At 38.0% G+C, this 21,497-nt stretch overlaps 1 pseudogene; it reads right to left on the bottom strand.

Moving 5' to 3' along the window:
- Positions 1 to 19,656: 19,656 nt before the first annotated feature.
- LOC125094252 (40S ribosomal protein S15a-like) lies at positions 19,657 to 20,036 on the bottom strand (annotated as a pseudogene).
- Between the last annotated feature and the right edge of the window lie 1,461 nt (positions 20,037 to 21,497).

Raw genomic sequence — 21,497 nt, 5'->3', positions numbered from 1 at the left:
TATGAATCGCCAGGTTTACACATTTCACAGCACTCACCATAGCACATACCCTCACCAATGTCCATAACCCCACACCCCCTCCCAACCCCCCCCCTCCCATCAACCCTCAGTTTGTTTTGTGAGATTAAGAGTCACTTATGGTTTGTCTCCCTCCCAATCCCATCTTGTTTCATTTACTCTTCTCCTACCCCCTCAACCCCCCATGTTGCATCTCCTCTCCCTCATATCAGGGAGATCATATGATAGTTGTCTTTCTCCGATTGACTTATTTCGCTAAGCATGATACCCTCTAGTTCCATCCACGTCGTCGCAAATGGCAAAATTTCATTTCTTTTGATGGCTGCGTAGTATTCCATTGTGTATATATACCACATCTTCTTTATCCATTCGTCTGTTGATGGACATCTAGGTTCCTTCCATAGTTTGGCTATTGTAGACATTGCTGCTATAAACATTCGGGTGCACGTGCCCCTTCGGATCACTACGTTTGTATCTTTAGGATAAATACCCAGCAGTGCAATTGCTGGGTCATAGGGTAGTTCTATTTTCAACATTTTGAGGAACCTCCATGCTGTTTTCCAGAGTGGTTGCACCAGCTTGCATTCCCACCAACAGTGTAGGAGGGTTCCCCTTTCTCTGCATCCTTGCCAGCATCTGTCATTTCCTGACTTGTTAATTTTAGCCATTCTGACTGGTGTGAGGTGATATCTCATTGTGGTTTTGACCAAATCACACAATTTTTTAAAGGAAACACGAGACAAAGAAATTTTATAACTATGGATTGGCAGTTTGGATTTCACTTCAGCCTAGACTCCCTGCAAGTGGGGGCCATAAATCCTTGACTATTCTCAATCCTGGGTTGTTTCACTTACTTACTGCTACATAAAAACCACTTTAAAATCTAGCAGCTTATTACTTCTCACAATTTCTACTTCTCTCAACTCCATGGGTTGTCAATTCTTTTAGCCTCACTTGGGATCACTCATGTAGGAGCAGTCATCTGATGGCTCATCTGGAGCTGGAGGGAGAGCCTGGGATGGACTCACTCACACATGGCAGTTGGTGCAGCATGTCTACTGGGAAGCCTTGGTTCTCCTGCATTTGTTTTCTCATCCTCAGTAGGCTAGCCTGGGTCCTTCACAGGATGGTGGTTTCAAGGTTCCAATGAGGTAAAAATAAAAACTATAAGACCTTGTAGGCCAAAGCTCCAGAACTTGCACTGGGACACTTACGCCATGCTCTATTAGACAAAGCAAGTTACAAGTCCAGCACAGATTCAAAGTGCATAGAAATAGATTCCACTTCTTGCTTTAAGGAACAGATAAGTCACAAAGCCACAAAGCAAAGGTATAAGGATACTAGAGTTGTGATTTGCTGTGGTCACTGTCGTGAAAATCTACCATGAGGTGTTTTCGTGAATTGAGCAGACTTTAGTGAACTGAGTGATACCCACTTTACAAGTCTTTAGGAATGCAAATCCTTCACCTCAGTGAAACAAATGTCAATGATTGGCAAGGAATATACCCTAAAGCCTTTCTATATTTTTAATTTGGGAGGTAAGGCCAACAGAGGAAAGGTTTACGTAACCTAATATTTTCTTTAATAAAGGCAAGTCAGAAAGACTGCAGGCAGTTGCTAAGCTGCTCCCTGAAGTGAATATAAGCAGAAGTCAGAAGCCCCAAGCCTAATGAATACTAAATCAGAAAGGACCGACACCATGACTGATTGAACTCTCCAAGATTATGAACCATGGAAATCTGCCAATATATGCTGTTTTTTATCCTTTGTTTTCCAAATTGACTAAAAGTGTTATATATATGTATAAATATTATATATATATACACACACACACATATGTATATAGGTGTGTAGATATACATATATGTGGATAGATAGATGTGTGTGTATATATATATACATATGTATATATATATAAAACACAAGTAGGTGTGGGTATCTAAAGAGATCATTATCCATTAATAATCAGGCGTATCATTTATTGTCTTGTGCTCTGGTGCTTCTGTTGTCATTCTTCCTCATAATTCTGAGTAAAGCAAAGAGAAAAACATGGATAGTTGGCCTGTGCCCTAGAAACAAACCCAGAGGACAGACTTCAGTAAGGAGTCAGTGTCAACTAAAACTTACTGCAGTTTTACTGACTCTTCTCATCAACTCCTCTCTCCTGCCTCTCAACAACAGCAGCATCACCACACAAATCTGATCTAAAGCTTTCTGAGGACTAGGTAGGTAACTCTTAAAAATTCATTACTGGCTATTGAATCCAATATATTAGCTTCAAGGAAGGGAAAAAAAAAAACAACGAATAAGCTATGCTCACTAAAAAGAACCAGAAAGATTTAAACAAGAAAAATCATTATTAAGAAAATACATTTAGCAGTATGAATGTCATGGGAACCATTAACACAAAAATAACATAATTTCCTAACCCTAGGACCTTCATCCCATAAACAGCTTAAGACTTTTCACACTACAGCATTGAAATCTATAAATACAAAATCAGTAGAAACCCATTTGCTCTCGGTATTACTCAAGGAAATTTGGGGTATCATGATGTCAGTTTCACTACTTCTTTCTGTTTGAGAAACTATGTTTTCCTATTCGTCCTATGTAATATGATAAAAGGAGATGGAACAAGAAAAGCTAAGAACCTCTAAAATAAATCACTTTCTCTTTTTACATCATAGTATTATTTAGTTACAATATTTAAGCAACTTAAATATTTTATTGTAATGGTCTTCAAAATGGTTTGTGAGAATTGACACAATTAAGTTACACATTGATCATAAAATCTTTGTGATGAGAGTCAGCTAGAGAGAACTGTGTTCTCCCTCCTCTCACTGTGTATTACAGAAACTCTGAGTCTGCTTTTATGGGGAAATGTTCAAGCCTAGAAAATACATCTTATGAGGGGGTCATATGAAATGGACATATAAAAAAATTGTACAGAATGTTTTGGTATTGACATGACACTGTTAGAAAAGAAACAGAAAGAGAAGTTTTAGTACTTCTTAATAATACTGGAAAAAAAAATAAAATAATAATACTGGATAATGAGCTCCAAAATGGAAAAACACTTAATGTGGGAACTGCATACATACATACAGAAAACTAAAGCTAAGAAGCCCCTGATGCCATTAAGTAGCTGTCAAAGTCAAACCGGTTCCTAACCTCCACATCCATTCTCCTCTCCCCAGTGTGGATCACATGACTTCCCCTTAAAAAATCAATTCCATCCCTAGTGTCTAAAACCAATTCAAGTCAGAGCCACAGTTCTGTGGTTTGGGATGAGCATCAAATCACTCTTGATGAAATATACTGGGGTGGTCATAAGGATATGCTTCTTAGTCTTACAACTACAGAGAGAACAAACTGACCAAGAGTCTTAGTTTTCATGCTCTGAAACCCACTGTCACATTAACACCAAGGTCACACTTTACCATGGGCCCCTCTAAACCAATAACTGAGCCCTGCAAGTCTAGTGGAGCAGGTGCCCTCTTGTGAGCAATAGAAGGTCTCTTATGGTTGACACCAGCTTGAGAAATCGCAAACAACCTTGCAGAACCTTCATTAGGTTGCATGGTAGACTAAGGCACTTCACCCCACCTTCTCTCCCTTTCCCCATCAGGGCCAGACTTGCATCTAATCTAATGGTCACCCCAGACTTTTGCAGCTCCCTCTCCCCCACTGTCTCCCACATGGCCATTTCCTCCAATATAATTCCTGAACTTTTAATTCTACTTTGACCACTGTCTCTCAGAGGTCATGAACCGGCACATGCTCCGTAGATGTGAAATAGAGATTCCTAATTTTTCTCAACTCCTAATTTCCTCTCATCCATTGTCTTATGAAACCCAATTCTTCAACTTGAATCTATGTCTTAGTCCTTTGTTATAAGTTCCAGGTGCTAACCTACCATTCAGTGTGCCAATAATAACTGGGGACTTTATATCCAAGCACAGACACACTGTGCTAAACTCATCTTCAATCTAAGTGTAGCTCCCTTTCCACACAACTGCCTCTGATTGAAACAGATCCTCTTATTACAACAATACACTACACCTCATGTAATCTTCCCCTACCAGTTGATTGTAACCAGAGATTGCTGAAATCCTTGGTTATTCTGTCTGATCACCAGATTGATCCCTTAACCAGTGACCTCTTTGGATTATCAATTACTTCAGTGCTCAGTGAACTTCAGTGAGTAGATCTAGTAGTTTTGAATCCTGCTCTATCCACATCTCAACAAATCCAAGGATATGACAGTAAATATTCAGTTAACATTTCTAAATATGATGTTCATTGGCTAAATCTAAAATATTTAATCTAAAACAAGATTAAACAAGATTAATTTAAAATAAGAAGTATCACAGAGGAGAGTGACTATACCTCCTTAGGAGGAAACTTACACAAAGAGGAAATCGAAGTTACTGAACATGTACACTTATTGAATTGAAAACAAATGGCCTAAGGGTCCTAAAATATACTGTATTTGAAGGCATCCTTTCTTGGGTTTCTTTGTATTAATCTGTATAAATGTAAAGCTTAGATTTACTCATCATACAACAATTATCAAGGCAAAATGAAATAAGAGTTTGCTTCTTATAGAATACTGGACAGTACCACTCTTTCTACTCAATTATTGCTAAATTGGACTGAATCTCGCTCTGGATCACATGTGAACAAAACATGACCTATTGACTGATTCTGACACAGGACTTTTTTTTAATCCAGTCCTTGGTCCCATTAAGGAAATTGATAGTGGTTTTGCCTGGGGAAAAAGCCACATTATCACTAACATAATGTTTCTGAATCAATGACTGGTTTTCATGTTAATAATAATGTTGCCCAGGGGCGCCTGGGTGGCTCAGTGGGTTAAGCCGCTGCCTTCGGCTCAGGTCATGATCCCAGGTCCTGGGTTCAAGCCCCATATCGGGCTTTCTCCTCAGCGGGGAGCCTGCTTCCTCCTCTCTCTCTGCCTGCCTCTCTGCCTACTTGTGATTTCTCTCTGTCAAATAAATAAATAAAATCTTTAAAAAAAAAAATAATAATAATGTTGCCCATCTGCCACAGGGTAAGGCAGGGGATGGGAACTATTTGTTTGATGGGCAATTTTATGAAAAAAGTCACACATTTTGGAAACTGTAGCTTAAGAGACGGTGGATGGTGATAGTCTTAAAACCTTAGCCATCCTTAAATGTTGGATAAAAACACTCATGAAGGAAAGAGAGCCACTGGCTCAAGTTCCCCATCTAACTTATCATGTGTGGGCTGTAATGACTGGCTTATAATATGTCAAACACAAGGCAAGACACAAAGGAATCCATTCAAACCATTTATAAGAATACTATAGTTCGGGCGCCTGGGTGGCTCAGTGGGTTAAGCTGCTGCCTTCGGCTCAGGTCATGATCTCAGGGTCCTGGGATCGAGGCCCGCATCGGGCTCTCTGCTCAGCAGGGAGCCTGCTTCCCTCTCTCTCTCTCTCTCTCTGCCTGCCTCTCTGTCTACTTGTGATCTCTCTCTGTCAAATAAATAAATAAAATCTTTAAAAAAAAAAAAAGAATACTATAGTTCTATGTACGAATATCATCACATGTTCCCTTAATGTTCTACTAGCTGGAGTCATGTAATGTCTGAGCAGATCTGTGGATGGTTTCAAACTGATTAACACCAAACATTTACTGGGAGTGGAAATCTATCTCCATGCTCAAATTCTTCTTGACAGCTCTTTAAAATACTTTTTTGTTCACTATTTTCTGGGGTAGACTTTAACAATGGTCAGATAGTTCTTTCTTCAGGAGACAGTTTTGTTTTGTTTTTGTTTTTGTTTTTTTTCCCTAAGAAGAGAATTTCTTTTGGTCCATGACTTCAAGTAGAAGACAGCCTCCCACTATTTCATAGTTTAGCAAAGAATTAAACATTCCTGGAAAGAGAAAAACTAAACATGGAAGGGAATGGAATAATGAACACACCACACCACAGAAGAAAATAAACTAAAACTACTTTTATCTAAATAAATACAAAAGAATTTGGATCTATAGAGGGAAAAAGAATTAAAATTGAAATATAGAGGAAAAAATCTTCTTTGAATTTTTGGTAAATAAAAAGCTTTGAAAGCCAACTAAATATTGTACATGATAAATTGTATTAGAGAGTTGAGATAATGAAAAACAAGACTACAAAACAGTCACAGACCAGAGGTCGCTAACAAAATATAATGACTAAGTGCATGCAATAACCTTGAATGGATCCTGAAAAAGAAAAAAGACATTAGTGGGAAAACAGACATCCAAATAAACTCTGTGGAGTTTAGTTAATAGTAATAATGTACCAATGTTAATCTCTTAGTCTTGACAAATGTACCACAGTGGCATAAAATACTGTTAGAGAAAGCTAGGTGAAGGGTGCATGGGAACTCTCTGTGCTATTTTTGCAACTTCTCTGTAAATATAAAATCATTCCAAAATAAAAAGCTGAACTAAGTCAAGAAACTGTCAACAATTTTATTTTGACACAAGACAGAAGACCCTTTGAAATCTTAATATTAGGTGATATGTAGGGGATAATCATGTGCTTAGGAATTGCACTTTATATATTTTGAAGCAAGTTTTTTGTTTCCATTACCACTTTCTTTTTAAATAGTATTTCCTAATTTTTAAAGTAATCTTAGAATTAGATTTCACTAAGATGGCCACTGCTTGAAAGAGCCGTGATAAAAGGAGAGACGTATACAGGGAGAACCAGCTTTGGCATTCTTACCACATTCTTATCTTTTACGTTGTGTAACAAAATGTGATTTCTTTCCAAAATATTGTTTTATGTCAATAGGCCATCCCTCTTTATAAATGAAAAGGAGACACAACAGAAATGTGTCAGCAAGAGTTATAAGGTTTTGGGGCACCCGGATGGCACAGTCATTTGAACGGCCAACTCTTGATCTCAGCTCAGGTCATGATCTCAGGGTGGTGAGATCAAACCCCATGCTGGGCTCCACACTCAGTGCAGAGTCTGCTTTAGATTATTTCTCCCTTTCCCTCTGCCGCTCCCCACCCACCCACTCATTTGCTCTCTATCACTCAAATAAATAAACCTTTTAAAAAAGAGAGAAGAGTTAGACTATATGAAAATGCGAGAGTTTCACTGAACAAAAGGAAGCCTTTTATATTTTCGTGCCTCAGCTCATGTTCCAAAATAAAATGGAAGCACAACATCCCATCCATTACAGTGTGGCTCTCAACAAATGGAATAGTTTCTCAATCAATGTCTAATGAACCGCAGTTATACTTTATGTGAAGCAGACTTCTGTGAAAGGATGGCTTTTCCTCAAAATCATAAATCACATCATTATAGCTTTTCCATAGATCCTTCTGCATTTTTAAATGGAAATTACCACACTGATTTTGAAGAATGTTCTTTAGAAAACCATCTGCCCATGACCATTTGAGTAAGGAACCATGGGAGGAAACCAGTGCTTTCAGATTGGCTCACATAACAACACAGAGCTCCACTTCTGGGAGCCTAAGACAAATAAGAGCTCTTTAAAACATTGGTTTTCAAGGTCCTATGGGCTCAGAATACTCTACTATGTCAACACTTACTCAGAAGCCTAATACTACAAAGTGCTCATGAAGGCTAGAAGAAGAGACAAATATAATATCACCAAAGACATCCCAAATCTTAAAAAAAAATTCCAAATAGTATGGATATCCTGTATTTCTTTATTTGTAGAACTAATAAATCTGTAGTTGCCTTGACTGAAAGAAGGATGAGAGATCCCATATATTTGTGCTCAGAATTTCCACCTTAGTCTTCATGGAACAATGTTTGAAAACTAATATTTACTAGTATTTTAATCATATGTTTACTTTTTACTGTTCTCTCCACATCAGATTCCATGGTTTAAAACACAGTGTGTACCAAAGCAAATTGTACAAAGTAATAATTAAAATATTTTCCCATTGTTATTAGGCAAAAACATAGTCAACTAAATAACGCAGTAAGATATTCCCAAAATGCATACAGAGTGTGTAATCTATATGAGATCATCTGGGTTACCAAGGGAATTAATATATCTCCAGCCAAAACTAAACTATGGTTCAGCCTTGCAGTCTTATAACAGGGAAGTATGCTGTTTCAGATAAACATTACAGCTGTTGAATGAACAATGTTATTTTCATGGTTACCTAAAAACTCAGGATGCAGTTTAGGAATCAGTGCTTTGGGGACAGACACTAATAGATCATCAGTAGTTGCTCAATTAAGATGAGTTGGTTAATAATTTGATGTCAACTAAATATTTTTGGTTTAGGTTCACATACCACCACCATGAATGAAGTAATATAGGTTATGGTACAGGAGTGAAAATGATAAAAAGATGATGAAAGAGAAAGATTGGTGGGTAAGGACAAATGCAAAGGATACCAGAGAAGTTTGGCACTTACCTTAGGGAAGATAGTCATAGATGTTCTGTGTCTAGACGAGAAGGCATGGTTAATGGGGGGAGCAGGAAGGGACTGAAAAGGATGCTAGAGAACCATTCTAGTACCAAAGGAAAAAACCTCTGTTTTCAAGTAGGATTCACTTGGCAAAATGTCATACTAATTTACTCAGTTTCTTAAATATCTTTTTTCCCATCAGGTGAAAGATATGGGCAACTGAAATAATTTGCAAATAATATTTGCAAAGCAGTATTTTCCTTTACACTAGTTCTTGAATTCTCAAAGACTCTTGCATTCAGTATAAATTTTGGCAAGATCATGTGACCATTCTACCTAGAACAGATATATCTCCATGAAGTAAAATCAATGTTACCAGGCTTGCCTATTCAAACAGGTTTCTTTTTTCATATACAGTTTCACCTTATCCTTTAGAAAAAGAAAGGACACAAAAATTTGTCTATGGGAGTCAAAGGCATTAACAGAAGAAATTGGTATCTTGAGTAATTAACATCATGGACAGTAGCATACTACACACATAATTGTTGACTCTTTTAGGGAAGGCCACTCAATACTCTATTTTTGTAGGAAATAATCAGCTTTATTATTCCTATTGGATCTTTGCATCCAATTCTCATAAGCCTTGTATTATAGGGGATTTAGTAGCATCCTCAAGAATGGTTTAAATGTAACTGGGATCTTCTAATACCAGACTCCCTGGAAGCAGGACTAATGGAATAGTGGCTAGATGCAAGAAAACCAGACATCAGTGTAAAAGTTGTAAGACAGGAACAGGAATGCTGGCTGAAAGAAGGCAGAAAAGGGGTACAGGATAAGGTCATAATAAATCTCTTTCATGTGCAACTTGATGTGTTCCTGACCAGCAAGTCCTGGGGTCTAAGGTGGAATATCTCTCCTAGATACCTCTTCACAATAATGACAACTCTCACCCCTCCCTCAGCCCCATATAACCCTTGCCTTAGGGCTCTTGTATACAGTGTGACTTATTCCAGACTAGTCTTTAACTACAGAATAGTCCATTTAATTAAGAAGAATAAACAACTCCTTCAGGGGAGTTTTCTTGCTCTGGTTCAGTAGAGGATCTGAATATATATATATATACATATATATATATATACACACATATATATATCTTATAACTTCAAGTTCCCAGGGTTGACATGGCCCTGGGATATCTGAAGTTTGGTTTGTTTTTACTGAAATCCATCATAGGTTTCAGGGGTCCTCAAGTGGATCAAAGTCCCCAGATTACTTGCATAACCTTATCTCCCCTAGATACTATGGTTTGACTCGGGAAACCATCACATGAAAACTTCTCACAAGATTATTTGCCCCAGCTTTTCCATGACCTCTGGGAAGACAATCATTCTGGACTTGAGTATAGAAACACCCATAGGAAGTGCACACATCAACAGACCACTGCCCATTTTTATAGTATTTCAAGTATCACTGACTCACAGTCATCTAGCTTCCCACTCACATCTGTCAAGAACGCAATTCTTAACTTGTGTGCTGTGCAACTATTCAAAAGCAACCTGAGCCCTAAATCCTCAGAAACCCTTAGCAAAGTAAGCAACACACAGACGTGCATACTAGCGTATGCATATATGCGCAAATAGAAAATAAAAATAGGAAGTAGAGGAGCCTGAGGAAAAAAACAACACAAAACCAAATTATGAGAAAATGCATGCAATCTAGTCCATAATTTTGTCTTATACCTAGAATAATACCAGAAAACTACATCCTTGCTGACATGAAAACAGTATGTTGCTTAGTCACTTTATTGGTTTCCGTTATTGTTGTTATCACTTCTTTGCTATAATCTCTCCATTCCACTTAATTTACCTGTCATTATCGATATCACTGTTGATCTACAAAGCTGACTAAAATTAGCATGAGTGTCAAGTAATTATTACACAACCCGACAAACTGACACTGTCATCTCTAGAGAACTACTACGTGTTACTAAAACGAGCATGGACAGCTTGACTGGAGAGGCAGCAGGGACAAGCAATGTCTGCCCTGCACATGGGCCTGCACCAAGATTCCTCTGAAGATAGCTTTATAAAGCACTTGTCATTTTCTTGATGTCATTGTCTGTAGTTCCTAGTGAACTCTTCAGGGCGGCCTGTCACCACCTGCCTCAGTCTTAGAATGCAGAGGGTAGAAAGGAAATAACTATTCCAAGTATGGATTTTTTCCCATCTGGTGCTTGAAGAACGTGGCGCAGAGCAATTTCACCCAGCCCTGAAAGTCCATGTATCTACAATGAGAAGGTCTAGGCCAAAACCAAGTTTTTTATTTGTTGGGGTGCCCAGGTGGCTTAATTGGTTAAGCGTCCAACTCTTGATTTTGGCTCAGGTCATGATCTCAGGGTGCGAGATCGAGTACCACGTCCAGCTCCATGCTCAGCATGGAGCCTGCTTGAGGTCCTCTCTTTCTGCTCCTCTCTGAACTCTCTCTCTCTCTCTCAGAATTAAAATAACAATAATAATAATAAATAAAATGCACACACAAAAAACCAAGTATTTGTTAACCAGGAAAGAAAGTAAAGAACAAGCAATAGACAAAACAATTCCATGTTGTACACAAGGACCACCTTAAATCCTTAACACCTATTATTTGCAAAGCACTAAGGCAGACACTGTGGGGAATATAGAGATAGCTAATGGGCTGCCTTTCTCATCAAAGAGTTTATAGTACATAAGAATTATAAAATAAAAGCCATTAACAACCATAAGTAGGGACTGGGTATGATAAATATCAGGTACATGGAAAGTGCCATGTATAAAGATTGCTTATTCCCATATGTTTAGTATAAACTCCCCAGATGAGTGGGGATAAAGCAAGTAAAAGAAGATAGGGCCTGGAGGGAAGAAAAGTGTAGTTCTAACTAAAAGAAATTACAGAGGCAGAGGAAGGAGAAATGCCTGGGACAGAATTAAATAGCTCAAGGGCAAGGAAAAACAACTAACAGTATTAAAATTTCATAACGCTAAGGGTTATGTGCATTACTCCCTAAGATAAAAATTTCAAATAAGGAAATCAAGTAGAGATGCAATTATAAGAAGCATTTGTTATAATGAATTTATAAGTTGATAGTTTGGCCAAGATGGGAATAGGAAGATCAGGGAAAAAATATATCCTTGCTTAGGAATTGAGACCAGAAAGAAACCTAGGGAGTTATTGAAGAATTTGATACAAGAGGGTACCAAGGAAGAAACAGAAGAAATTGAGCATGGGCCAAGAAAGCTCTAGACGACAGATTGGCCACTGTATCTAGCATTGGCGTAGGGGCAAGTTATTACAGAATGTCTCGGAAGCGCATGGCCTCTCCACCTTTAAGGGAAACATCTATTTCTATAGTCTGTTGGGTCTCGAGATGAAGTTTCTAAATGTGTTCCTCTGCTACCCTCTAATTAGCTGGAAGAAGGGAAAGGAGCGCATTCAGAGCAGCAAGGATGGGGATATGCTAAGGCAAGAGCAAGGCTTGACCCTGAGAGTGCAGGGAAGGGAGAAATTAGTTCCAATTGCTAGAATCAGTGAAGGCTGTAGATTGCAGATGCACATGATCTGGACCTTAAACCCTTAGTTAGATTGTAGCAGATAAAGGGGTGATAGCAGCAGGTAAACACAGGGCATATTGAGGGAGTAATGAGGAGTTTAATTTGACCTCAGCAGAGACTATATTTGGGAAAGTAGAATTGTATGAAACTAGAAAGGTAGGTCATATTATAGAGAACATTGTCTTCCCCTTTCACTTACTGAGAACTTACCAAGTGCTAAGGATTTACATACATTAGCTCATTTACTCTTTACAACAAACACAAGAAGCTTTTATTATTGTGCCTATTTTCCAAAAGTACAAAATGAACCTTAGAGAAACTATGTAATTCACCCCAGGTAATCCACCTAGTAAGAACTCAGCTCAGAAATAAATTCAAGGAAAGAAACAAATCAAGAAAAAGAGCTTAATATCAGTGGCAACTGTCCAAGAAAGAGATCATTGGGGTGGGCTTAAATTAATACTACAGATATGCAAATCTCAAAGGCTTGTCTGGAAGACTTGGCAGAGATAGAATGGATGTGGCCTGGGCACTGATTATGTGAAGGAATTAAGAAGGGAAACAAAGGAAGGTAAAGGAGAAGTAATAGCCAAATAAAACCAACATTATCAAATCTTATTGCACTGTGTGCTTCTGTGTTTACACATGTACATAAATATATAATTCTGCAAATAAACATATAGATTGACATTTAATAAGAAAAAATTGGAACCTGGTCTTCATAGAAGGAGAATCTCTACTCCATGGATTCAGCTTTATAGGTACTGCCTCTAGAAATAAATACATGGTAGTAAAAATCTATTACACTCTTTGTCTGTAACATAGATAAGAGTTCTGCCCTCATCACTAATAATATTGTAAACTAAATTCCACCAACCTAAGCAGTTTCATATATACTGAGAAATAGGGAATTGTCTCTTAAAGAAATCTACAGGTTAACAGTTTTCTTCTGTGGTTTTGTTTGTGCTTGCTTCCATAAAATAGAAAGTAAACAAAACAAACTACCATATCACAGTTACATCTTAGCCAATGTAAGCTGGTGGACAGTGGCACCAAAAGAGGATGGCAGCCTTTATCTAATTGCCATGTAAATTCAGCACTAATGAGGCTTGGGAGCTTGAAAATTTGGAGATCCACTAGGTATAAATAAAATATTTGTGACATGAACTAATGAACAAATTAGCAATTTAATGATATTGACCATATGGTCATTGACATACCCAAATGTACTTGCTTTATGGCAAGTAACTGAAACTCTATACTAAGAACACAGTAATGTAACACACATATGAATGAAGGGAAGATTATGTTTATTCATAAAGATATATGTGTTTTATAAGCAGAGTAGCAGCTAACAAAACGTTGTAATTGGCTGGGTCCTGAAAAGTCATGTGACTCAAATAGCTCCCCTACTGGCCTGCTAATCACTAATAAATTTCTTCCTTACTGTTTGTTGTTGTTGTTGTTGTTGGCTTATCTTATACTGAAACTCGTTTAAGGAAATAATTTAAATAAATCAATTATTCATTGCACTAGAAATCCTAAGGGAAATAATCACTGCACTTTGATAGGGTATAAAAACATTTTAGTTATAGTAGCATGAGAATATCTCTGAGGGAGAGGCTTCTGAGCTAAGACCTAGAAAATAAGATGGAGGCTGTCATATGCAGAAATGATGGGAAAACATCATAGACAAAAGGAACATCAGGCTTAATATTTGAAGGAATAAAAGGAGGCCTTGAACACAGAGTGCTTAATATAGGTCTTGAGCCAAAAATGGAAAGATAGTTCTGGAATATATCATGAAGGGCCTATACAACCAATAATTGCTTGTTTTGCCTTCTCCCTGGCTTGAACTTCAACATATAGCCAGGTCTTTATCCCATAACATTCCCCTAAGTCTTTGGCTTGCAGGTCTTTATCCCATAACACTCCCCTAAGTCTTCGGCTTGCTTCCAAACTTTTTTAACTCCAGTGCATCCTCTCAGCTTCTGAATCTTACTAGATCTCCCAGCGTGACCCAACACTTCACACCTTGTGCAAAATTACTTATAGTCAACTCAGCATCACTACATCCCTCTTTTAAAATTTTCTTGGATTGCAAAAAGAAAGCTGGAAACTCTATTTCCCCAGAATCCTCTTCCCTCTGTTTCCCAGTTGGACTCTGTCATTCACTGCGACTTGGAGAAAGAAGAGGCCATTATTCTCCAAAGTCAGGTTCAGCCAGATGTTGTGAGATTTCCAAGCAAGTCCCTGGCAATCTCTTGAGATGTACTCATTTCCATGTTTCATGCTAAGACTGTCAGTGGCAAATTCCCTGACCTTTCTCTCCAGCTTTTCCAACATTGTAGGAGCCTTAAGTTCCTTATCCTAATGCCCTTCAAATTTGGGCCATAGAAAGTGGCTTCTATATTAAATACCAGAAAACAGAATCTCAAAAGATAAAAATGTGGGATCAAACCTCTGGGCTGATTAGATTTGAAGGCAGTAATCATCTCACTGTCATTAAGAAATGGAATAATGATAATTCATGATATGATGTGGCAAAAGTTACTGAACAGATCAAGTTTAATTGCCTGGAATCAAGTCTGAGTTTCAGAGAAATAAATATGTTGATATGGCACTGAATAAATAATTCTGGGGTCAATGTTTTAGCTCAAGCAGCTAAGTGTTTCTACCAGTTCACTTGGAATACAGACTCAACACTGGCCTATAGCAAATGAAATTAAGATGGTAGAAATTCCTTTTATAGTATACAGGAATAAATTCAACAACTTAGGGGATCTTGGAGGAGACTTATTACCTATGACCTCACCACCTACTCAATACATGACAGTGAGGATCTAAGGAACATTTCCTTCACTAAGATGTTGACTGAACCATTGAAACCATACCTTTCTTCTCAAACTCTACTCCTTTGACAGCTATGACACTATATTCTCCTGATTATTCCTCCCCAGTATTTCATGCTTTTCTGTCCTCCTCCACTGAGCCCTAACGTTGCCGTTCCCAGGGTCTGTTCCTGGCTCTCTTTCCTTCTCACTTTGCTTGTCTCTGTATAATATTACCCATACACATAGTTTCCCCTACAAACCACACACTGTTGATTCCCAAACAATGTTTCTGCTTCATAGCTCTTCACCTCCAGATCCACATATCCTGCTGCTATTAAATTTATCTATTTCAGTGGTTCTCAGATAGTTTCATGTGAGGAACTAAGTCCTTTACATTCTCAACAATCATTACACTTTTTTTAAGGATTATTTATTTATTTGAGAGAGAAAGAGTGAGCAGGGGGGAGGGGCAGAAGGAGAGAAACAGAGAAACTCAAGCAGACTCTCTGCTGAGCCTGGAGCCCTATGTGGGGCTTGATCTCATGCCCTGAGATCAAACCTGAGCCAAAACCAAGAGTTGGGTGCTTAACCTACTATCCCACCCAGGTGCCCCCTTTTTTGCACATTTGTTAATGTCTCATTGAATAGAAAACAGTTAGATTCTCATATCTGCTTCTTCCAATTTGTTATGATATGTTATTGTTTTCACCAAAGTACATGAAATTCAGCCTCACACAGATAACTCGCTGAAAAATGGAGGAGTATTTCAACAGTTCTTTTAGAAAATTGTGAATATATGTCTTTAATACTACACTAAAATTCAACAGGTAGTAGGTTTTTAAAAGTAAGTTTCGATGTGAAATTTAAAATATCAATACGTTTTTATAATTTTAATTTATATTAAAATCCATTGCTCTCAGAATGTAGAATGTAGAAAGCTAGAAAGCTGCTCCTCAGAATGCAGAAAGCTAGAAAGCTGCTCCTATGTTAACAATGAGAGGCTAAGTCAGATAAATATAAATCAAAACTCTTTTGATTCCATTAAATAGCTAAGTTCACAAGGCAACCAAATACCCTGAATTTTAAGTTAAAACTAGTTTCTCTACGACAGTCTACCGAACATGTCTTACTTGTCGCAGAGCATACATGGGAAAAGAGGTGGCCACCATACAAATGGATAAAAAAAAATTAACTAAAATGTTTGAATTAATTATTAAGTGTCAATTGTGGACTACCATGTTATCCTAGAATAGCTGAAGGCCTCAGATACAAGGCATACTTGCACTCACTTGAGAGCTCTTTTTCTTAGACTTCCTCTAAGTGTTCACGTGAAAGAATGGAACAAGGACGGAGGCCAGGAAGAACCAACCTCAAGGTTATAGGACTGTAGAAGGTAGTCAGCTGCCACTGAGGGAATAGACATGAAATCTTGCTTGCTTCCCAGGACTCCACGGAGGAGCAAAAGCCTTGAGCTACTAGGGATGGTGCAGTAATCACTATAACTCCCAGAGAACAGGCAATGACCCACTGCATTTGAGGGAAGGGTATAAGGAAAAGCTGTTTACCCTGGGGAGGGGCACTCTGGTTCCAGAAGCCTATGCATATACAGAATACAGACGTCTACTATTGCTAGGGGTAAGGGAGAAACTCTCACCCAAGATGAGCCAAAGATATAAGACAGTTTATGTGCCACAGGGAAGAGGGGCAGGGAGGCTGAGAAGGCCCACCGCTGAGATGCAGATATACAATCCCTTCATAAGGCTGAGGCTAAGCTAGGTCAACAGAGAACCTCATCGCCTCCACCATAAACCTAGCATCGCATACGTAACCAGCAAGAGCACGGCAGAATTCCTTCTGTAGTGCAGGCACGCAAGGATCTGAAAGTTGAAGGTAGAGCACAAACCCAGGAAAATCTGTGGGCACCCCAGCCCCCAGACTAAACTGAAGGCAAAAGCAGCCCCATATCAGAGAAATTTGAAGGCTGCGGGGCCCGGAAGGTAACAAAGCAATGGCAAGCACCAACCCCAGATCAACTCCTTCCTAAATGGAGGCAAGCCCCTACACGGAGTCCTGTGAAAAAGTCCTTATTTTCTTGCAAAAATACTATTTATCTCAGTCTCTACTGTTCTATACATCATATCCAGCATTTAGTACCCCAAAAAACAAACAAAAAACACACAAAAAGAGAAACCAATTCCTTTCCAAAAGATAAAAGAAAAATAATTCATTTTCAAAAGTTAAAACAAGTAACAGAACAGAATCTGATGAACTACTACACAAGAGACTTTGAAATAACTACAGTAAATATGCTAAGCGATTTAACAAAAAGGTAAATAGCATGTACGAATATATAAGCTCCAGCAGAGAAATGGAAACTCTAAGAACCAAATGGAAATATCTGAATTGATTTGAAAACACAGTATCACAGATAATTCTATTCAGAGTCTCATCAGTATACTTGACAGAGCTCATAAAAAAAATCAGTGAACTGAAAATCTACTAGTCTATCTTGCATGATTTTGTAACATTACAGATCAGTCATTTAAAAATATTGGTTCACTCAGTTATACAGATCTTCCATATGTTGGTGTGTTTTATTATACAATAGTTTTTTGACTACATTTTTAATGTTACCACCAATCTCATTAGAAAAAATCTCTAAGTGCTGGGAAACCATTGGGCTGATGGCAATAAATTTAAGCTATCCAAAATTCGTATTTTTGCTTGAAAGCTTAAATTTTATCACTAGCAACAAATATTATCAGTTATTTTTCCCAAAGTAATGGTTAATTCATTTACAAGAACAGAATGGCCAAGGACTCAATTCTGAATAAAAATAGCTTTTCTGTCAGTTTTACTTTTAAATAAAAATTATATTCTGTGAAAACAAATGGTTAGTTCAGCTCACAACTCAAAGACAAGTTATCATTCTCCAGACAAACTTAGTAATTCACTATGCATATTTCCCATTTCACCAAGTAAAGTATAAAAAGATATGTACCTTATATATTTCTAAGAAGTAACTCCTGTCTATGAAATACTAAAAAGAGCATTCTGAAGAAAAAGAGAAATATCGTATGCAAAATTTTTCAAGCTGGAAGTGTACAAGTTTACATAAGATGGTTTCCTATTAAGTAATTTAAACTAACCTCCCTGCCATCATATTACAATCATATACTATTTTTTTTCTTTTCAGCGTAACAGAATTCATTGTTTATGCACCACACCCAGTGCTCCATGCAATACATGTCCTCCATAATATCCACCACCTGGCTCCCCCAACCTCCCACCCCCCGCCCCTTCAAAACCCTCAGATTATTTTTCTTTCTTTTTTTTTTTTTAAAGATTTTATTTATTTATTTGACAGAGAGAGATCACAAGCAGGCAGAGAGGCAGGCAGAGAGAGAGGAGGAAGCAGGCTCCCTGCTGAGCAGAGAGCCCGATGTGGGGCTCGATCCCAGGACTCTGAGATCATGACCTGAGCCGAAGGCAGCGGCTTAACCCACTGAGCCACCCAAGCTCCCCTCTCAGATTGTTTTTCAAAGTCCATAGTCTCTCATGGTTCATCTCCCCTTCCAATTTCCCTCAACTCCCTCTTCCTCTCCATCTCCCCATGTCCTCCATGGTATTTGTTATGCTCCATAAATAAGTGAAACCATATGATAATTGGCTCTCTCTGCTTGACTTATTTCACTCAGCATAATCTCTTCCAGTCCCGTCCATGTTGCTACAAAAGTTGGGTATTCATCCTTTCTGATGGAGGCATAATACTCCATAGTGTATATGGACCACATCTTCCTTATCCATTCGTCCATCGAAGGGCATCTTGGTTCTTTCCACAGTTTGGCGACCGTGGCCATTGCTGCTATAAACATTGGGGTACAGATGGCCCTTCTTTTCATTACATCTGTATCTTTGGGGTAAATACCCAGTAGTGCAATTGCAAGGTCATAGGGAAGTTTCGTTTTTAATTTCTTAAGGAATCTTCACACTGTTCTCCAAAGTGGCTGCACCAACTTGCATTCCCACCAACAGTGTAAGAGGGTTCCCCTTTCTCCACATCCTCTCCAACACACGTTGTTTCCTGTCTTGCTAATTTTGGCCATTCTAACTGGTGTAAGGTGGTATCTCAATGTGGTTTTAATTTGAATCTCCCTGATGGCTAGTGATGATGAACATACTTTTTTAAAATTTTTATTTATTTATTTGAGAGAGAGAACTCAAGTGGGGAAGGGCAGAGGGGGAGGAAGAAAGATTCTGAAGCAGGCTCCGCACCAAACACAGAGCCCAAGGCGAAGTTCAATTCCATGACCATGAGACTGTGACCTGAGCTGAAACCAAGATTCAGGTGCTTAACTGACTGAGCCACCCAGGTGCACTTCACAATATTATTTTCATAACCTGCTATTTCTATCACAACAGACCCATTTGCTTAATTGTTATTCAGTTTCAATTCATAAAAAGTAAATAAAATGTGTATCAATTTAAAAAGATATGTACTAAAGGATCAAAATTTAATAAAACTAATAATCTTTGTGCTTCATCAAGGACACTTTTAAGTAAAACTAGGCATTTTCTTAAATTGCAAGGACATGGCAATAAAGACTACAATATCATTATTCCTGTACCTTGGCACCATTGCCTTATTCATGCTAAGGCACTAATAATTTTACCCACAATTGCTCTTCCACTATTAGTGCAAATGTCAGCACAGTTAAAAAGGCAATAATGCCTTTTTTCTTTTCCAATGAGGGATTTTATTTGCACATACATATTGCATCCCTAGAAAAAGAATACCAGGATTTTCCCTCCTGTGTGTTTTCATCCTGCTTTTTCGTGGTCCAATGCCAGCTGAGGTTGTCAGTACGATGAAACCAAACTGGCAGGAGGGGAGCAGATTAGTCTGCCATTTTTCTAGATCTTTGAGTTGTACATCAAATCTGGGGCTGATCACTTGATACTTGTTTAACCTGCCTGTGAGGTTCACAACAATTTTCTCAGCTCTGTGATCATCAATAATTTCAAATTTGCCAATACAACCATGCTTCACCATCACAGTTAGGAACCAGAGAGCGACTTTGGAGCATGACTTAATGAGGGTGTTTGCCTCTCTTTTCAGCATTGCTAATACTCTTGTGAGCACCTGCCAGGATATTCATGCACACTATTACAGTAGCACAGAAACATGGAAGAAAGAGGAATACTGTCTTAATATTATTATAAAAATGATTTTGACTTCATTGACCTTTGAAAGAGTCTTAGGGACTCCGGGCATTGACAGATCATACCTTGAAAATCACTGATCCATCATAATTTTTCATATATCTCAAACTCAAATTGTACGTATCTTGTTTGAAAACCTTCCCCTAAAATTCAGTAATCCTCCCCCATTTCCCACTTTGATTAATTGTACCATAATCCAGTTATTCATCAAGGTCTAGAAATAACACCAGAAATAACACTAGAAAATAATCTCTTTTGTCTTTCACTAACAACCACATTCATCTTGTCAACTTCTCTCAATAAAGGGGCTTCCAACTATTTCATCTATTACTCCACTACACTTTTCTGCTTTTATTGTCACCAGGTAGTCTCAAATAATCTCTTGTCCTTAACACTACACTCTACTAACAATTACCCCTTCTTCCAGCCTTTCCTCATCCTACCCCAAATTTCCACACTTCCATCAAAGTGATCCTTCTAAAATTCAAATCATTTTCTCTAGCCTACTTTCCCTTGGCAAACATAGTAGAATGACAGACAAAGTACTGCCTAAATGATGCCTACTTACCTTTATAATTTAATCTTAAACTCACTTACCTGCACACACATATATACATACTTCACTCAAACCACAGGATGTTTCATTAAACCCCTGATATATTCCTATTCGTTTTGTTTTGTTTTTTTTAAGACTCATGCATATCCTCACCCAAGCGAAAATGATTATCTGCTCTTAAAGATCTGAAGGAGAAGAACCCGGCCATAAGAAAAATGGGGAGAAAGAGCCTTCCCAGAAGAACAGGTGCAAAGGAAAGAACATGTGCAAAGACACAATGGGTTGCCTGAAATGTTAGTACTAGAAATTAGGACTGAAGACAGAATTACCTTAGACCATGTTATTTTAGGATTTTGTTACATGTAGTTGTTATACTTTTGGTAATAGTTTTTCATTAATGTTATGTACAACCCTTAATAATCTTAATAATAATAATAAATCTTAATAAATCTTATAAATAAATAAATCTTAATCTTAATAAGATTTACCATAATAGAGAGCTACTCAGTAGGAATGCCTTAACTTCATTTTTTAAAATAAGTATAACAATGCAGGACATCGTAATATACTAATGGCTATTTTTAAAAAGAAGATTTGAGGGGCTCAGTCAGTTGCATCTGACTCTTGGTTTCGGCTCAGGTCATAATTTCAGGTTCCTGAGATGAGCCTCACAACCAGCTCTGTGCCCAGCCAGGAGTCTGCTTCTCCCCGCCTCTTCCTCTACCCCTCTCCCTGCAACACGCACTCGCTTGCTTGCTCATTCTCTGACACTCAACTAAAATAAATAAATATTTTTTAAATAATTAAAAATTTTTAAATAAATAAATAGAGCATCTGGATAGCT

This window comes from Lutra lutra, chromosome 2 (assembly GCF_902655055.1).
Source record: "Lutra lutra chromosome 2, mLutLut1.2, whole genome shotgun sequence".
Classification (NCBI taxonomy): Eukaryota; Metazoa; Chordata; class Mammalia; order Carnivora; family Mustelidae; genus Lutra; species Lutra lutra.
This window is presented reverse-complemented; position numbering and strand designations above follow the sequence as displayed.